Source organism: Olea europaea, chromosome 2 (assembly GCF_002742605.1).
Source record: "Olea europaea var. sylvestris chromosome 2, O_europaea_v1, whole genome shotgun sequence".
Taxonomy (NCBI): Eukaryota; Viridiplantae; Streptophyta; class Magnoliopsida; order Lamiales; family Oleaceae; genus Olea; species Olea europaea.
The window spans coordinates 20,677,365-20,697,104 of record NC_036238.1 but is presented as its reverse complement, the minus strand read 5'-3'; the positions used below and the strand labels follow the sequence as shown (position 1 = coordinate 20,697,104).

Here is a 19,740-nt window from a genome sequence, read left to right as displayed (position 1 = left end):
GCAATCGCCCCACTCCACCATACTCGACCTTGACCCGCCTTAAAACGGGTAACTAGACAGGCACGGGGTGGGAAAATGCCCACACGCCCCGTTGCCAACCCTCTGTGTGGTTGAAAAATTTTGTGTCCCGTGGAATAGGTGGTTAAAATTAATTATTGACTTTAATTTAAATTAAAATCTGAATTTTATTTTCTTCCTAACATGGACTAAATTTCAAATTAGTAAAAAAAATCAACCAATTAACCTATTAACCGAAAATCGGATGAACCGGAAATGGTTTATCCAATTTTGCCGGTTGGTAAAAATGATATAAAAAAGGGGAAAATTACCTATAAACCAACAATTGAAGACTAATTTTCTTAAATAAGGAGGTTAAGTTTAAATTTCACATATTAGGTGTTAATTAAAAATTAATAAATTAATTAGCACAGAATTATTATAAAAACCGTTTTATATACAACATCCTTTTAATAACCACTCACCCACTCTTTTCATTTTCCAATTTTCTCTCTCATCTACCTTCTCTCGTCTCTCTTCCTTTTTCTATCATCGTCGAAAATTATTTCAATGTTGGCTCTAGTGAGCCCACCTCCAACATTCGAGCCAGTCAGCTTACCACTGTCGACTGCTCTAGTCCACTATCCACCGTCTCCAGTTTTCGAGGCATCAACATCACCAGATCTGGCTTCTACGCACCAAAGTGAGACTTCGGCTAAGGCTCTGTCTCAGAGCAAGAGGCACACTTCACCTTCATATGCTTTAGCTCCGAAGCTTATGAGCCCACCCGCAACTCCAACGGAAGCCCCCAAACCTAGGCCGATTCTATTCAGTCAGTGGACTTTTACCTAGTTTCATCAAGAGAGCCACACAGGTGCAATATTCATATATAAATTTTCTATCTTCCTTAAGAAAATTAGTCAAGTTTCTGAATGTTATCAAAAGAATTTTTAATTGAATGTTGTCATTATGTTAAAATGGCTATTGTTTCTTTTCTTCTTCTTCTTTTTGGTTATTGATAGGTTTGTTTTGTATCTTACTTCAAAAATGATTTACACGAACTTGGAATAATTTTTGGGTTTGATAGATTGAGAACAAAAATAAGGAAATGTAGTCAGTATTATTTTTGTGTTTTTGGGTTATTTGAGAGTGAAGTGGGAATAATTAGGAAATATGTGCTCATGTGCTGCAGATAGTGCTTTCGGAGCAATGCCAACGAAATTGGCTTTATCAAGTGTTGTTGAGCTGTGAATGTTTGAATTTCTGCCACTGGAAGGAGGGCTTTCCTTACTGGGATGTTTTTGGATCTCTAAAAGCATATTTTTTTATTACAAAAAAATGGGTTGTAATTGATAAAGATTATTCTAACCATCACAAAAAAAATGGTATGGCTTACTATTTTCGGTTATGGTGATGATAAGTTGTGATGATGGTCTGTAGTGTGTTCAATTTATTTGTAGTGACCTTCTGTGATCAAATCTGTGTTAATTGTGATTAGGTATGACCAAGCTTGTGTTAATTGTGACTGAATGTAATTGTTTACGTTGTGGTGTTAGTCTGTAGCCGGTGTAGATTTTTCTGTCGTGACCTTCTGTGACCAAGTATGTATTAGTTGTGACCAATTTTGTGTTAATTGTGATCAACTATGACTATATGTGTTGTAGTGTTAGTCTGCAGTGTGTGCGAATTTATTTGTGATAATCCTCTGTGATCAAATCTGTATTAATTGTGATCGATTGTGACCAAGTTTGTGTTAATTATAACTAGTTGTGGCGGTAACCAAATTAACAGTGACTTGGTCACATATCGTCACAGTTAAAATTAATTTGGTCACAAACAGTCATAATGAAGGCAAATTTGGTTATAGTCAACACACAGTATTCAAAACTTTGCTACCACCTCACCATCACTACCACACAAATCAATTCCAATGTACTAGCATCACCTGTAACACACCATCACAGCTACCACACATATTTATTTCTTAAACACAATTGCCATTGCATAGAGAGAGAAAGCGTTTTGAATTTAAAGAGGCTTCAATCTTACCTAAACAGTTCCCTAAAATTGTGGATTTTTATTTGTGTTTGTAAATGTGTATGGAGAGATGGAGAGAGAGAGAGAGAGAGAGAGAGAGAGAGCATTTTGAATTTCTGGAGACTTTAATCTTCCCCGCAAAGTTCCCTAAAATTGCGGGTTTCTATTTATGTTTGTGAATGTGTATATAGAAAGAGAAAACTTTAGTAAATAGAGAAAGTGTCTTGAATTTTTGTAGGCCTCAATCTTTTCTAAAAAGTTTTTTAAAATTGGAGATTTCTGCAAAGGGGCGGGGTGGGTTGGTGGGGTTCCAAAAGTGAAAAAACATAAATAAATTATTTATCCAACCAAATGCTTACTGGAAGCATTGAGTATCGTGCCAGGTGGATATTTCTGGGGTGGTGCGATGGAGATAATTAATTCCAATTAAATATATATTATTAATTAGAATTAACACTTGAATTTTGAAATAATTTGACAAGTTTGTCAATTTTGAAATGTAATTCTTATATATAGGAGTTATGTATTGTTTCCTATAAAAAATTACTATTTTTTTTTTGCCCAATACATTGAAAGCAATAAAAGGCCCAGAAAATTTCTTTTCGGTTCAACATTGGGGCCGATTTTTAAAACATTGCTCCTAATAAAAATTGAACTTAAAAGTTTCTCCCTCTAAAAAATTAACCTATAAGTGGCTACATTTTGGGTGAAAGTTCTCCTCCTCCCCGTGGGAGTCTTTTTCGCAACCAATTCTTATCAGTTAAGGTGGTTTTTTTTGCATGTAGCTTGTCTCTGGTATGTCGTGCAAATTTGCATTTAGCCACGATGAGAATGGATCGTTGTCTCTTGAGCAAGCTGCGCTTGGCAATCGTTTAGTGAACAAAGAGAGAGAGAGGAGGACCGAAATCATACATATACTGGCGGTCCATGGCTATTTTACGAACAATTTATTGTGTTGATTCAGCCAACAGGGTTGGCAAAAACTTCGAGCATGGATTTTTCTCAGTCTTTTTTCTGGATTCGTCTCCAAAATGTACCCTTGGCACTAGTCATTATGGGTGAGGTAAGAATGAGTTTACTATTTAGGTGCAATATGTAAAACTTCCAGATTTTTGTTTTTACTGTGGGGAGATTGGGCACCATTTTTGGGTTGAGTACAACCAAGTGCTAGAGAGGATGATGGGAGGGTGCCACTGAAGTATGGAGAGTGGTTGAGGGATTTTTCTACGGTGGGAAGGGGACGACAAAGTGGTGAGAGGTTGGAAACTTGAAGATAGAACAACTATTTTTAGAAGACGAGAAGATAATATTTCAAGAGAACACTAACTTTATCTCTTAGCATTTTAAAATGACTTGTTTAAAATGAATACATTCACTAGCTTTTTCTAGGCCTTACAAAACATGAATATAATCTATTAGATGTACTTGATAGTAAATGCAAATTAATCATCAAAAATAATTCATAGATATTCCAAGTACATTAATAAATTAGTGCATTTAATCTATGTAGTATGCATGTAATAATCACAAAAGACATGAATGAACTTGATGGGAAAATGCTAGCTGTGGGTTGTACAGGCCATACACATTCGAGGTGGGTGGGGTGGAGGATGGGTGATTATTTAAAAAAAAAAATTCACTCACCCCCTTGCATGTGTGTGGCCTGTGCAGAAGCAGGGCTGTATGGCCAGCATGGTTCTAAATGATGTTTAATTTTCAACATTCCCCTTAAACTTCATAATTGCAACTTTAAGCAAACTTCGAAAGTGCATCAATTTTCAATGATTGGTGATTTTGTCCTGAAATTTTATAAACTTCAATTCCACTATTGTTTGTCAACACAATTTCGAACAAAATGATACGTCATGTTGATGTGCCACTACAATAAAAGTAACTATTGCCGACGTATATGAAAAACTGAATCTTGACCAACGATAATGCTGACTTGTTATTGATGAAAATTTTGGTAAAATCACTTTGCTGTAAATTAGCTTCCTTCAGCAGATTTCTCAACCAGATTGCTTGACAAACACAGGATGCAATAGCAACGTACTCTGCTTCACAACTTGAAAGCAAAAAAATGGGTTGCTTCTTCAATGATCATGTAAAAGTTGTATCTTAAATAATACATGATCACTTGTACTTTTTCAATCATCATTATCTCCGATCCAATCAGTATCGCTATGCCAACAAGCTTGAAATCATCTGTGTTTGAATAAAAGAAACCATAGTGAATAGTACCTATAATGTATCACAAAATTCTTTGCAGAGTCTTCAAATGTGTAGTTGTAGAAAACTCCATGTATTGACTAACAAGACCAACTCCAAACAAAATATCAAGTCCTGTACATGTTAAGTACCTCAATCTTTCAACAATACTCTTATTATCGAATCAACTTCTTTTTTTCCTTCATCACATTTAACAATTTTATTCCACAATCAACGAGGGTGCAAATTCACTTGCAATCATCCATCTTAAACCTTTCAAAAAAATTTCTTAGTATAATCTTCTTGATAGATAAAAATTTCCTTCTTTCTCTTGTTTCAGTTTGATGCCAAGATAATAAGCCATTAGCTCGATATCATTTTTCTCAAATTCTTTCACTGTAATTCTCTTGAACTCATCAAATAATCTTGAATTATTGTGTGAAAAATTAGATCATCCACATACAAGCAAAACAATTAAGATATCACCATTAATGTTTACCTTCTGATAGAGAGCTCGATCATGAGGACATCTGATAAATCCATTAACTTGAAGAACTTTGTCGAGTCTAGAATTCCATTCCTTTGGAGTTTGTTTTAAACCATACAAGGCTTTTTTCAACTTTAAATCCTTGTCTTCTTGCATTTCATAACAAAATGAACATTTGCCAAAAGATGCGACCATTGGGAGAAGATACATTGAATTTTATTGTTTGATATTTAGTACTCATTATCATCTAATCTAAAAAAGTACACTCAAGCTTCGGTTCATTCAAATTGTACCATATTAATTTTGGAAGAGACGTTATATCTGGGAAAAAAAATGGCGCACGTTTGATTATGTTAGCATCAATGCAAGCGGCTAAATTTGTCTTAAGAAGATTTGTATCTGCATACTTCATTTTGTTTTATCTACTAATTTACATTATCTATGTTTCAATAAGTCGAAATTTGATCTTACTTTCAGCTATATTCAATGAATTGACATCAAAAGAATGAACTACCTGATAGTTAGTTTAACTGTATAAGCTGAAATTTCATAATTATAAACAATGAATGGAAGGGGAGGGAGAGATACTGTTTTCCTATCTGTATGATAAATGATTTTACGAACTCAAAATTGACAATAATTGAACAATAAAGTACAGATTACCGAGATAAAAAATAGATATATTGAAATCAATTTCCTCTCTTGGATAAAATAACTGAAACTTGGTTATTAAACGACATATTTTTGCAAGACCTTGCACATTTGATGCCAGAATTTACATTAAGCAATCATAATTCAAAATTTATCATTGCAATGTTTTAAATCACGTGAAAGAATTAGAAATTTAAAAAGTTATTCACCCAAGGCAGTATGAATATAAATAGAAGGCTTTCACAAGAAACATATATTAGACGGGATAGATTTCACTAACGTTTATATCGATTTTAATCTTAATATCATAATGAGTATTCTTATATTTGTTCAAAGTTTAGCCAATTTAATCTTTTTAGCATTGCAAAATTAGAACTTATATATAAAATAAGATTTTAAAAGCTCAAAGTTGACCGTAATTTAACAGTAAAGTATGAATTATCGCGATAAATATTTAAACGAATAAGGAATAATTCTTTAAAAAAAATAATGTAGTCAAAATAAAGTTTCCTTTTGGGTAACTTTCTAACTTTTTGATTTTCTCTGAATTTTTATATACACTGCCATATATCTTCAAAATATCAAATGTCCATATATTAGAATCTTTACTTTTTGTTGGGTATTGATATTCAATAAATCACGGGTTATGATGTTAACGTGAAAATGTATATTTCATAGGCATAGGCTGATGAATGAAATAAGTATCAACAGCCAAATCCACGGGCTCTACCCGACCCATTTATATCCCTCTTGGATGGCTTTAAATCTTAGCCCGTTTGGCCTTTTTTATTGGTTCAACTAAAAGTCTAACCTAGCCAACTTATATGGTTTTTAACCCTAGGCATTTTAGTGTGTGATTTGTGTGTGAATACTGAAGAATTCGACTGCCCCATAGAAGAGAAAAATCGGCTCCTTCGTGGTACCCAAAATGGTGGATTCCTTGGTGGATTTTTGTGTCTTCATTTGCCTCATTTGTGGTGTTTTCTTCTTACCTTTGTCGTTACAAATCATCACCATTATCTTGTCCTTTGTGGCTGAGATTGAGAAATAATCGAGGTGAATATATTGGTTGTGGATCGAAACCGATTGGATTGATTGTTTGGTAGAGAAAGGTAACGTTAGACTAAGTCCAAGAAACACCGTTTTGACAATCCTTGGAGCAAGCTTTCACGATAATTAGTATCAAAGCTACAAAGTAATGGATTTGGCTTGTAAAAGATATCAAAAAAGGTCCAGGAAACCGACTAAAACAAAGTAGAAATCAGATAAAAAAAGCTATCCAGAAACTGTCCAAAAACTAGATCTGTTTATGCAATTTTCGAACAATCTAGAGACCTGGTGGTGAAACGGAGACCACTAATATGACGTGAAGGCGAACGAGATCTCCGAGGTCAGGTGTGTGACTAGTGACGGCGACATGTAAAGCCCATACATAGAGGCTGGTGGTAGCTCGTGAGGGAGCATTCGACGTCTGCTGGCGAAGGTATCTTCAGACAGTTTGTTCCTAACATTATTTCTGACATTTTAGTGTTGTTAATTTTCTGTTTCAGGTTATACAGTGGAATTTGGACAGATTTGTTCTTCGCATGTTCGAGATTCGATCGTGGTTGTTTGGTTGCTGTAGTTATCAAAGACTTTATGACGAATAGTGATGGTCATGAAGTGATAAAACTGTATTTCTCATAATTTACAGGCTCAAATTGGTTCGCTTTGGTATATTGGCTTATCATAATTTAAATTTCAGCATTAGCGCATCATTGTATGGGTTGATGTTAGGATTGGAGTTACCGTGAAGAGGTAACCATTGCTTGTGCTAGAAATTTAGGAGTTATTTTCCATATTTGAAGTGTTGAATTTGATCGCAAATTAGTAATTGATTTTGTGTTTTAACTGTCATATAGTCACGGTGTGAGACTGCATTGCGTGAGAATTTGGTTATTTTGTTTTCTCAAAATGTCTTCACATTTTGAAGTTGAAATTTTCAATGGGAAAGGGGATTTTTCAATTTGGCAACAAAAGATAAAGGGGATTTTGGTTCAACAAAAAGTTTCAAAAGTCATAAATAACAAATTTCTTGCGAATTTGACAAAGGCACAAAAAGAAGAATATAATGAACTTGCTTATACTTCAATTATTTTACAACTATCTCACACTGTTTTAAGAAATGTTGAAAACCTTGATTTTACAAAAGAACTTTGGCAAAAGTTGGAGGGCTCATATTTGCTTAAGTCTACTCCTAATAAATTGTATTTACTTGAAAGGTTTTTTAGTTTTAAAATGGATCCTTCAAAATGATCTTGATGACAATCTGGATGTTTTTAAAAAACTTGTTTAAGATATTATTAATTGTGATGAAAAGGTGCCTGAAACGTACAAGGCTATCATTTTGATTGATTCCATGCCTGATTCATGTAGAGAGGTTAAGAATGCAATTAAGTATGGTAGGCACACCTTAATAGCTGAGATTATCATAGACTCCTTTAAGAGTAATGAGATGGAGATTAAGACTGAAAATGAAGATAAGAGGAGTTGTAAGTTATAAATGATGAAAAGTAGAATGAAGTTTAAGCAAATGAATTTGGATAGAACTCAAGACAGTAGTGATTCAAGTAGTGACTTGAGTGATAGTTGTGGTAAGAAGAAGGGCAAGGGACGAGAAAAATCTAGTGGTAGATGATATTACAGCTGTGATAAGTCTGGACATTTTATTAGGGACTATCCCAAGAAGAATGATAAGTAGAAGGCTAAGATGATAGGTGAGGCGAATATGGCTTAGGGTCGAGTGATGACCTTAGTGAGGTTTATTGAGAGTAAACCTAGTTACTACATGTACATCTATGTGTAATCCTTTTAGCATGTGTATGATTGCCTAATTTTGTTGCATGATTAAATGATGCATTTCAATGTGTTTGATATATGCGTTTGTATGAATTTAAGGTAGTGTGATTACTTTATGTAATTTTTGCATGTATAGTGGGTTGTGATGTATTAATAGTGTGTTGTATGTCTTTTGGTAAGGTAGAGTATAGATTCCTAGGGGCACATTGGTGGTTTGTATCCAGATGTGGAGTGTGACATTTGGATCACGAGTGATGAGGTGATTAGATGTCTAGTATCTTTTATCTGTGAAGAGACCCTGATCAGGTGGAGTGTGAGAGAGACACTTCTATCACTTTTGTTAGGTAGAGACCCATTATCTGCATAGGTTGGGAGAAGTAATGTGATGATAGAGGATTATCCCGTAGACTTAGGATCTATTGTGGCTTACCTATTAGACATAAGTTGAGTGATAAGTCTAGTGAGCATGGTGGGCGATGAGAGGAAATATGTGTTCTTTAGGTGTGACCACCACGGAATGGGATATGATAAGTGTGGTGAGATCTTTCGTGAGGTCATTTATGCATTTGTTGCATATATGTTGGCCATTTGTTGATTAACTTGGTGTTAATCTATTGTATATGTGAACATGAGTTTTAGAAAGGATCTGTGTGTGTTATCTTATATTATATCATCATTGCATGAATACTTGTTCTTGATTGATTACTATGAATATTTGCTTCAACTTGGGTATTCTTGACCTTAACCCTGGTGAGTGCATGGAGTAGGTATTGTATATTTTTTGGTTCGAAGCACGAGGTAAGGTCCGTGATTCCAATTTTATTGGCTACCTTGATTATACAAGTAATAACTATGTGTTTTGATCGCTTGCAAGTTTATCGGGCATCAATGTGAAGATTTGTTGGGTTTTGATACCCAATAAATTTTGGGATATGATGTTGAGGTGGGAATATATGTTTCATAGGCCTAAGCCAATGAATGAAATAAGTACCAACAACCAAATCCCTAGGCTTGACCCGACATAATTATATCCCTCTTCGATGGCTTGAATCTTGGCCCGTTTAGCCTTTTTTATTGGTCTAATGCCTAACCTGGCCTACTTATATGGTTTTTAACCCTAGGCATTTTAGCGTGTGATTTGTGTGTGAATAGTGAAGAATTCAGCTGCCCCGTAGAAGAGAAAAAATCGACTCTTTTGTGGTACCTAAAATCGGTGGACTCCGTGGCGGATTTTGGTCTCATCCTTGCCTCCTTTGTGGTGTTTTCTTCTTGCCTTTGTGGTTACAAATTATTACCATTATCTTATCCTTTGTGAGTGAGATTGAAAAGCAACCGAGGTGAATATTGGTTGTGGATCGGAGCCAGTAGGATTGGTTGTTTGGTAGAGAAAGATAACGTTGGACTGAGCCCGAAAACCTCCGTTTTGACGATCCTTGGAGTATGCTTTGCGATACTTTTAAAGCACCTTTCATAGGAGGAGTAAATAAGAATACACATACAATAACGGAAGAAAAATAAGTTAAAAAAGTATTTTTCATGCTAAGAGATAAATCCTAGTGACTTGCATCTCAAGTTGTGGCTAATCCATCCAAGCAATGACTAGGAAAAATAGCGTAGATAAGGCTCTTCAATGTGATGGAATTGCTTCGATAAGGGATTAAGGGTAAAAAAATATGGCCAAAGCTTTTTGCAAAAATATTTAGAATCTTCTAAATCTAAACTACTATTTTAGAGGGCTAAAAGTCTATGAGAAAGTCAGTTGTTGATTTATGGCTCATCAAAGATTGTTTTAAGATACGGGGAAGCCTCATCATTGCATAAAGTAAAAGGCAATATGTAGGATTAGCGAAGTTCAAATATGCCATCATATCATTTTAATCCTGGCCTTTAAAGTCAAATGTATCTACAATATTTGATCTATAGGCAAACACTTGCAATAAAAAACAGATCCTCGTAAACTTGTTCTTGTTCGTATTCTTGTTTTTGCATTAATTCATTTTCTTAACTCTTCAACTGGACAAGTAAAATTTGTTGGAATTTGATTTAAAGATTGAAAATTTTGATGATTATAAACTTGAAAAGTGATTTTGTGTCAACTTTAACCAAATATTCGGACTTAATCTGATAGTCAAATAAAAAAAATTAATAAGACTAACTTTCTACTCATTAAGTAGATCGTCGTAGCATATTTAGAATCTTAAAACAAATTCCGGATGAATGAGAATCGTAGTCCAAGATTGAAAGGAAAAACAATGAGAAAAGAGAAAAATCATATAGCAGTATTGCTCGAGTGACGGCTGTACCAAGCAAGGGCGAAGTTATCGCCCGAGAGACAGGCTAGCAACAGGCGAACAAAAAGTTTCTGTTGAAAATATGTCACTAGCGCTCGAGCGAGAGGCCAACAACAGCAAGGGATGCATCCCTTCTTGAAAGTTGTTTGTTTTGAGACATGTTTCTTTACTCACAACATCTCCTCTTCTATAAATAAGACCATTTGAACAGCCATTATGCATCCAATATCATTTGTATTGAGCATTTCATCAAAATCTCTTGCAAAACCTCTCTAGAAATCATTCTATAATTGTTTTCTTATAGAAAGAAAAATCTTATTCGATTTCCTTGTTGCTTGCGTATTGAAGTGCTTTCATTGCAAGTTGTATCCATTGTATCTTGAGAGACAAGTTAACACCGTTGCGGGACAACTTTGTTTTAAGGAAAAAGTGTAACCACTTGCCTCGAATTTCTTTTCCTTACTTTCTTTTCATTTTCATTCTTTCTTTTCGTTTTTATCTTAAATAAAATTTAATTATGCTATCGCAAATTAAACTTATCCATTACTTCGTCAGTCAAACAACCATTCCCTTACACATCTCTCAAATAATCTTAAAACAAAATTTTATTTTAATTTTTTTTTTTTAAATAAACCGTTCTCTTCATCTTCGGAATAAGCCTGTGCGCGCTATTCCTTTTATTCATTATGTGCATTGAAGTTCTGTTTGTGTAATAGAAATGAATACCATTGAGACTAATTCGAGTTAAACAATGAATAGTATGAACCGTGTGGTTTCGCCTTTAGCTATACCATTATCAAACTTTCATATCCCACATGGGGAAAATTAGAAAAGTTTTGATGTGTCGATTTCAAAAGTGGCACCAAAAGATGTTTTTTTATCTTATTACTTTAAATTTGACAAAGTTCTTAAAAGAGATCGTTCCTGCGATACAAAAGGAAAAAATAAAATAATGAATCGATTACTGCATTGGATGCATGAAAGCACTCGGATTTTCTTAAAAAAAATCACATCATAGTGGATTGGAAAGTACACTTTATAGAGTGTATAGTTTGAAGGACTCGGCCAATGATTTATGTGATTCATTGGAAAAAGTACAAAATCGAGAATGCCGAAACAAAAAAATTCATTGTTGGCATGTTTTGGGACTACAAAATGATAGATTCCGAGACCATGTTAAGTCGTGTACAAGAACCTCAAGTTCTATTTCATGACATACATACGAAAAAGATAGAATCGAGTAAATCCTTTCAAGTTACAGCCATCATTTAGAAACTCCCTCTTTTGTGGAGAGATTCAAGAACAACTTGAGCACGAACATAAAGAGATGAACTTGGAAGAGTTGATAATTTTTTTGAGGATTGAAGAAGACAACAGAAAAATCGAATGAAAGTCTATTGTTCAACTTGGAGCAAATTTTGTGGAAACTGCTTCGAATTTGTGAACAAGAAGTGTAAGATCTCCGGCGATGCACCAAAAAGAGAAAACTACAAGAATGCCAAGAAATTTAAAGGCAACTATTATAATTGTGAAAAAGCCGGACATTGTTCAAACGAATGTCAAAAGTCGAAGAAGACTACACAAGCATATGTAGTTGAAAAGGACCTCCTATCTGAAGGGGTTCAAGATATGAGTCTATCTATTGTTGTTTCTGAATCTAACCCGTTTCGTAATCCAAAGGATTGGTGGGTCGACACTGGTGCTACCCACCATATTTGTGCAAACTAAACCATGTTTTCAAACTATCATAAATTGAGAAGAGAACAATTATTCATAGGGAATTCTACAAGTTCAAAGGTTGAAGGGACTTGGAAAGATCACATTGAAAATGACTTTCGAGAAAGAATTAGTCCTCAAAAATGTCCTCCATGTGCCAGGCATTCTCAAGAACTTAGTTTTGGGGTCTCTGCTTAGCAAGACTGACTTTAAACTTGTATTTGTATCGAACAAGTTTGTACTTGCCGAAAATGATCTATATGTTGGTATTGGTTATCTTAGTGATGGAATGCTCAAAATGAACATACTAACAATTGTACAAAAAAGCATTATAAATAAAGTTTCTAATTCAGTTTATATGCTTGTTATGGCATAGTCAATTAGGACACATTAACTACAAATTTGTGCACAAACTTATGAATCAAAATTTAATTTCGATGCTTAAAATTAATCATAGTCATAAGTGTAAAGTATGAGTTAAAGCAAAGTTGGCCATAACACCTTTTTACTCAATTTAAAGGAACATACGCCATTAGAATTAATGTACGGCGATTTATGTGATTTGAAATTCGTTCAAGCTAAAGGAGGTAAAAAAATACTCCATAACTTGTATCGCTAATTGTACAAAGTATTATTATTTCTTTTTGCAACGAAGTAAAGATGAACCCTTACATGTATTCAAATATTATAAGGCGGAAGTTGAAAATCAACTCGATAAACAAATAAAGAATATTCATAGTGATAAAATTGGAGAATATGAGGCGCCATTTGAAGAATATTATTCTGAGCATGAAATCATTCATCAATAATGGCACGGTGCTCACTTTAATCGAATGGTGTTGTTGAATGCAAAAATAGACCTCATGAACGCGATGTTGTTAAATCCGAGTCTACCCGGAAGTTGTGGAAGGAAGCTATTATTGCTGTAAATAGCATTCTTAACAAGATATCCCTTAAGAAAATGGAAGAAATCCATATGAATTATAGAAAGGTCATCCTCTATCCTAACAACACTTGGAAGTGTGGGGTGTTTGGCTAAGATTGAAGTGCTTAAGCAACAAGTGAAAATCAGTCTTAAGACTATCGGTTGTATATTCATTGGATACATCAATAATAGTAGTGCATATCATTTTCTTATACATAGACATGAGATTTTAGATGTGCGTGAAAGAATAATAATTGAATCGAGAAATGCTTCATTCTTCGAGAGTGTTTTTCCATATAAAGATAAGAAAAATACAAGTTCTAATAAAAGAATTTATGAAACAACAAATAGTACTTCAAATGAGAAAGAATCGAAGTGTAGTAAAAGGGCTAGAATATCTACTTTGTTTGGCCCAGATTATCTAACATACATGGTAGAAAATGATCCAAAGTCTTTCGATAAAGTAGTGTCTACACTAGAAGCATCGCAATGGAAAGAAGCTATCAGTAGTGAGATAAATTTTACAATGCTAAACTATCATGGAGTTTGGATAATTTACCTCTCGAAAATAAGCATTTAGGATGTAAATAGATTTTTACAAAGAAACTAAATCGTATGGGTCTAACAACAAATATAAGGCTAGATTGGTTATCAAGGGATATAGACAAAATGAAGTATTTAACTTCTTTGATACATACTCACGCATGACTCGAATCACTTCATAAGATTGTTAATTACAATTGTGGACATCTTGAGATTCATCAAATGAATGTAAAAACGATATTTCTAAATGGTGAGTTAAAGAGGAGATATACATAGAACAACTCAAAGGGTTTATAAATAAAAGGTTTGTAAACTTGTTATGTCCTTTTATGGATTGAAACAAGCTCCTAAAGAATGACACCAAAAGTTTGACAAATGATGTTGTTGAATGGAATGAAGATAAATGAGTATGACAAATGTGTATATATAAAATAAATACCAAAAGTCTATATGATTGTATATCTATATGTAGCCAACATGTTAATAATGAGCAATAGTCACGAAAAAAATACTAAATACAAAGATAATGTTAACGAAACATTTTGATATGAAAGTCTTGGATGTGACTGATGTGATATTAGAGATTAAGATTCTAGAATATCGGAAGGAACTGTGCTTTTCCAAACTCATTACATTGAGAGTGTACTTAAAATGTATAATTTACTCGAGAAAGTCCTAGGAATTTATGGACATAAGTTTACACTTAATAAAAAATACGGGTGAATGTATATGATAACTAAAGTATTAACCGGTATAGGCAGTCTAATGTATATTAGAAACAGCACTCAACCAAATATATCATTTGCTATTAATAAACTTAGTAGATTCACAAGTAATCCAAGCCATAATCATTGGAAGGCTTTGCCAATGGTTCTTAGGTATTTGAAGTATACATTAATCTATGGTTTACATTTCACAAAATATTTCGAGGCATTGGAAGGATATTGTGATGCAAATTGGATATTTTATATAAAGGATTCCAAATCTACTAATGGTTATATATTTACCACTGGTGGAGTGCCATGTCATGAAAATCGACAAAGCAAACATATATAGTCCGATCAATAATGAAATCGGAGTTTATTTCTTTGGACAAAGCTGGAGAAGAAGCAGAATGACTATGTAACTTCTTAGAAGATATTTCATGTTGGCCTAAGCCGTAACTACAATATATATACATTGTGATAGTCAACTCGCTATTAGAAAGACACAAAGCAACATTTATAATAGTAAGTTTAGACATTTACGTCATAGATACAATATCATTAAACAATTGATCTCAAATGGTATTATTTTCATAGATTATGTGATATTAAAGGAAATTATCAAAGATCCACTTATGAAAGATCTATCAAGAAATAAGTACGTTGTCTATCAAAAGGAATGAGATTGAAGCCTACTATGTAAGAATCTTTGCAATGATAACCCTATATTGTTGACTGAAGATCCCTAAGATCTCAATTCAAGGGGACAACTATGTAATAAAAATCAATAAAATACTTCGAGAAATACTTCGCAACTCATTCCTATGTTAATTAATGTGCTTTCTGTAAAATGTTAAAGGTTAATATATACTTTTTAGTGATTCCTATATCTTGATTAAATCAAGTGGAGTATGGCAAAAAAATACTCTTAATATGAGGTCACCTATGTAAGTGTGAAGTGGGGTCGCTTGAACGAAAATTTCAGGCTGAAAATTTCTAAACATTTAGGAAACCTACAAGTGATTCAAAGCCAAAATGAATCAAGTTATAAGAACCATAAACTAATTAGGGAAGACATTTGTGTGAATACTATTATCTTGATTTACACCAAAGGCTAAATGATTCAAGACATTACATTCATAAATTAGTCATGTAAATTCGATAGTATTTTACTAAGGAAAGTTCAAAGCTAAAAGCTACCTCACCTGATGTAATGTCTTTCTACTCTTTCTATGATGCATCATATTTTTACAAAATATGAACATATTTGAATTTCCATTTATGTGGAGGATGGTAGGAATTTGGTTTAAAGATTGAAATTTTTTTATTAAGTATAAACTTGAAAAGTGACTTTTGTCAATTTTGACTAAATATTCAGACTTGATCCGATAGTAAAATTATAAAAATAAATAAACTAATTTGTTCTACTCATCGAGTAGATTATCGTAGTGTATTTGGAATCTCAAAATTAATTTTGGATAAATAAGAAATTATGGTTCAAATTTGAAAGAAAAAACAAGGAGAAAAGCGGAAAATCATATAGCACTGTCACTCGAGCGACAGGATAGCGGCAATCGAGCGGCAAAGCTATCACTCGAGCGATAAACGAACAAAACATTTCTGTTGAAAATGTCATTGGCGCTCAAGTGAGAAGCCATCGACAGGCTAGTGACAGCAAATGATGCGTTCCTTCTTGAAGGTTGTTGAGTTTTGGTGAGTGCTTCTTCACTCACAACCTCTTCTCTTCTATAAATAGATCATTGGACGTCCATTATGCATCCAATATCATTTGTATTGAGCTTTACATCAAAATCTCTCAAAAAATCGTTCCATAATTTTTTTCTTGTAGAGATAAAAAATCTTATTCGAGTTTGCTATTTTGCTTGTGGTTTGAAATGTTTCTACACAAGTTGTGTCAGTTATATCTTGGAAGACAAGTGTCGTAATCCATTAACATCGTTACGAGGTAATTTTATTTAACGAAAAGTGTTAATCACTTGCCTCGATTTTCTTTTCCTTACTTTCTTTCTTTTCATTCTCCTTCCTTCTTTTCGTTTCTATTTTACATAAAGTTTAATGACACTCATGCAATTAAACTTACCATTAATTCGTTAGTTAACAAACAATCATTTTTCTACATATCTCTCAAATAAAATTAACCTCAAAGGTTTTTTTTTTTTTTTTTGCTATAATTTTAAGGCAAATTTAACCAGTTTCTAGCAAAAGACGAAAACTTTGAAGGGCCACTACAAGAAAAAAGGCTTTTTGCAACAAGCAAACGGCAACATTCACTAATTGCATGTTGCTAAAAGGAGTCTATTGCAACATTCAGTAAATGTATGTTGCCATTGGTTGAGAAAATTAAGATTTAACAACATTCTTTGAGTAAATGTTGCTAATACACCCTTTTGCAATGTTCAAAGACCGTTGTTGTTGTTTGTTTCTTGGCAAAGTGCATTGACTGTTGCTGTAGATGTTTTAGCAACATTTTTTAATTAATTTTGGCAACGGGCTATCCACGTTGCCATTATATGTTTTAGCAACTTTCATTTCTTTAATTAATTTTGGCAACGGGCAATCCACGTTGCCATTATATGTTTTAGCAACGTTCAAATGAACGTTGCTGTTAATCAGTTTTAGCAACGTTCAAAGAACGTTGCTGTTAATTAGTTTTGACAACGAGCAATCCACGTTGTCATTATAAGTTTTAGCAACATTCGAATAAATGTTGCTGTTAATCAGTTTTAGCAACGTTCAAAGAACGTTGTCGTTAACAAGTTTTTGCAACGGGCAATGTACGTTGCTGTATATGTTTTAGCAACGTTCATTTGAACGTTGCGGTTAACTATCTTTGGCAACATTCCTTGAACGTTATCTTTAATTTTTTAGTAATATTCAACATTAAATATTAATAAAACATACAAAACCTAAACCAAATGATTTTCTACTCTATTTTATTACAGGCATATAAAGTATGACCATCTGAGCAGGACCCAAACCGGTTAGTTGAGAAAAGACTCAAATACAGCCCTAATTTATGAGGAAATAGTGGCCAATGACTGCCCCACCCGGCCATTTTATTAATAAAAAAAAGAAAAAAAAAGAAAATGTAAACTAAACCCTAAGGGTCGAAAATACCCTCATTTGGAAAGAAGAGAAGAGGAAAATAGAGAGAGAGAGAGAGAGAGAAAAAAAAAGAGGAGTCCAGACCTGGACCACTTCGACCAAGACCGGACCCACGTCGAACAGCCAGAAATCGCCATTTCTGGAATGTTAGATCTGTGTAAATAATTACTCTCCATTGTAATAAGTGGAAGTTTGAATGTTTAGGGTTTGAATATAAGTTAAATTCAATTTTTTATGGTTAAAATGGAAAAAAATGTCGAATTTGAAATTAAAATGTTGAAAAAAGTGGAAAAAATGAGACGAAACTTGTCGAAAATAGAGTTTTTTGACGAGCCCGCAGGCACCGGATGGCCCGTTACGGACCACATGGGTCCATAACGGACCACACCATATGAGTCCGTAACGGACGTCCGGACTCGGATTGAAATTTTTTTTTTATCAAGGAACAAAATTTGAATCTTATAATTTTTTTTAAAAAAAATTCTAATTTAAATCGTTTTCCATAATTTATTTTTCATTTTCAATTTTTTTCTTCTTTTAATTTTTTTGCTCATTCATGTATGTATTTTTTTTCTTGAATTTAATTTATTTTTCATTTTCAATTTTTTTCTTCTTTTAATTTTTTTGCTCATTCATGTATGTATTTTTTTTCTTGAATTTAATTTATTTTTCATTTTCAATTTTTTTCTTCTTTTAATTTTTTTGCTCATTCATGTATGTATTTTTTTTCTTGAATTTAATTTATTTTTCATTTTCAATTTTTTTCTTCTTTTAATTTTTTTGCTCATTCATGTATGTATTTTTTTTCTTGAATTTAATTTATTTTTCATTAATTTAATTCAATTTATGTATTATTTAATTTTTATTTACTCTTTCTAATGTGTGAGGAAATGATTTTATTTCTTACGTACATGTAATTTGATTTGTTAAATTTTAGAATATAAAAAATGGTGATAATTTCTTATAAATATTTTTCACGTGTATTATTTTTCCAGAATGGAGTACCACCTAGACAATGTCATGAGAGCTCATTTTGGGAAAAGTTATGTTGTATCGATATTGGAAGGACTCGATGATGAACATATAGCTATACTCCGTCGATCATTCCTATGATCCTTCTATCCGTTGAAGGACATGCAATTTTTCAACCAGATTATTGATTCCTTATTTACTTTGGCTTCGAAAGCCAGTCGATGTCAATCAACCTTTGAATACAACTATGACTAAATAATTAATTAAATAAACAAAATAACTATTAAATAAATAATATACACAAGCAATTAAAATAAATAATTAAATAAATCAAATAAATATTAAATAAACAATTAAAATAACTATGAATTTCATTTTGTAAGATTGTATATTTAGTTTCTTTTGTAATTACCAAATAATTGTAAATTTTATATCAATATTGTACATTTAATTTCTTCTGTAATTACGATTAAGATTATTAATCAATGAAATATTTAAATAAGAAATTAAATTAAATATAATTTTTTTATTTAAACAATTGATTAAATAAATAATTAAATAAAGTAATTAAGTTTACATAACCAATTAAGGTAACTAAAAATATATTTCAACCAGAAATTAAATTAAATATTAATTTTTATTTAAATAAATAATTAAAATAATAATTAAATAAGGTAATGAAATATGAAATAATATTTAAACGAGAAATCAAATAAGGTAATGATTAAAATATCCAATTAAGATTATTAATTAATGAAACATTTAAAGAAGAAAGTAAATTAAATATTAGTTTTTTATTTGAGTAAGTGTTTAAAATAAATAATTATATACACAACCAATTACGATAATTAATTAATGAAATATCTAAATAAGAATTCAAATAAAATACTAATTTTTTAATTTAAACAAGCAAATAAAGTAATTACATAAAGTAATTAAATATTAAATAAATAATATACATAAAAAATTAAAGATATATTTAGAGGAGGATTAAAATTAAATGTTTTTATTTTTATTTAAATAAGTAATTAAATTAAATAAACAATATACATAACCAATTAAGATAATTAATTAATGAAATATTTAAATGAGAAATCAAATGAAATATTAATTTTTTATTTAAATAAAGTAATTAAATATTAAATAAATAATGTACATAACCAATTAAGGTAACTAAAAAATATTTAAACAAGAAATTAAATTAAATATTAGTTTTTATTTAAATAAATGATCAAAATAATAATT

General features: G+C 32.2%; 1 long non-coding RNA gene across 1 annotated transcript; it reads left to right on the top strand.

Moving 5' to 3' along the window:
• The first annotated feature begins 491 nt into the window (after nt 1-491).
• On the top strand, nt 492-1,552 carry LOC111376089. Its single transcript, XR_002699411.1, has 2 exons — nt 492-871; nt 1,190-1,552. It is a non-coding gene; the product is annotated as an uncharacterized LOC111376089 (long non-coding RNA).
• The last annotated feature ends 18,188 nt before the right edge of the window (nt 1,553-19,740 follow it).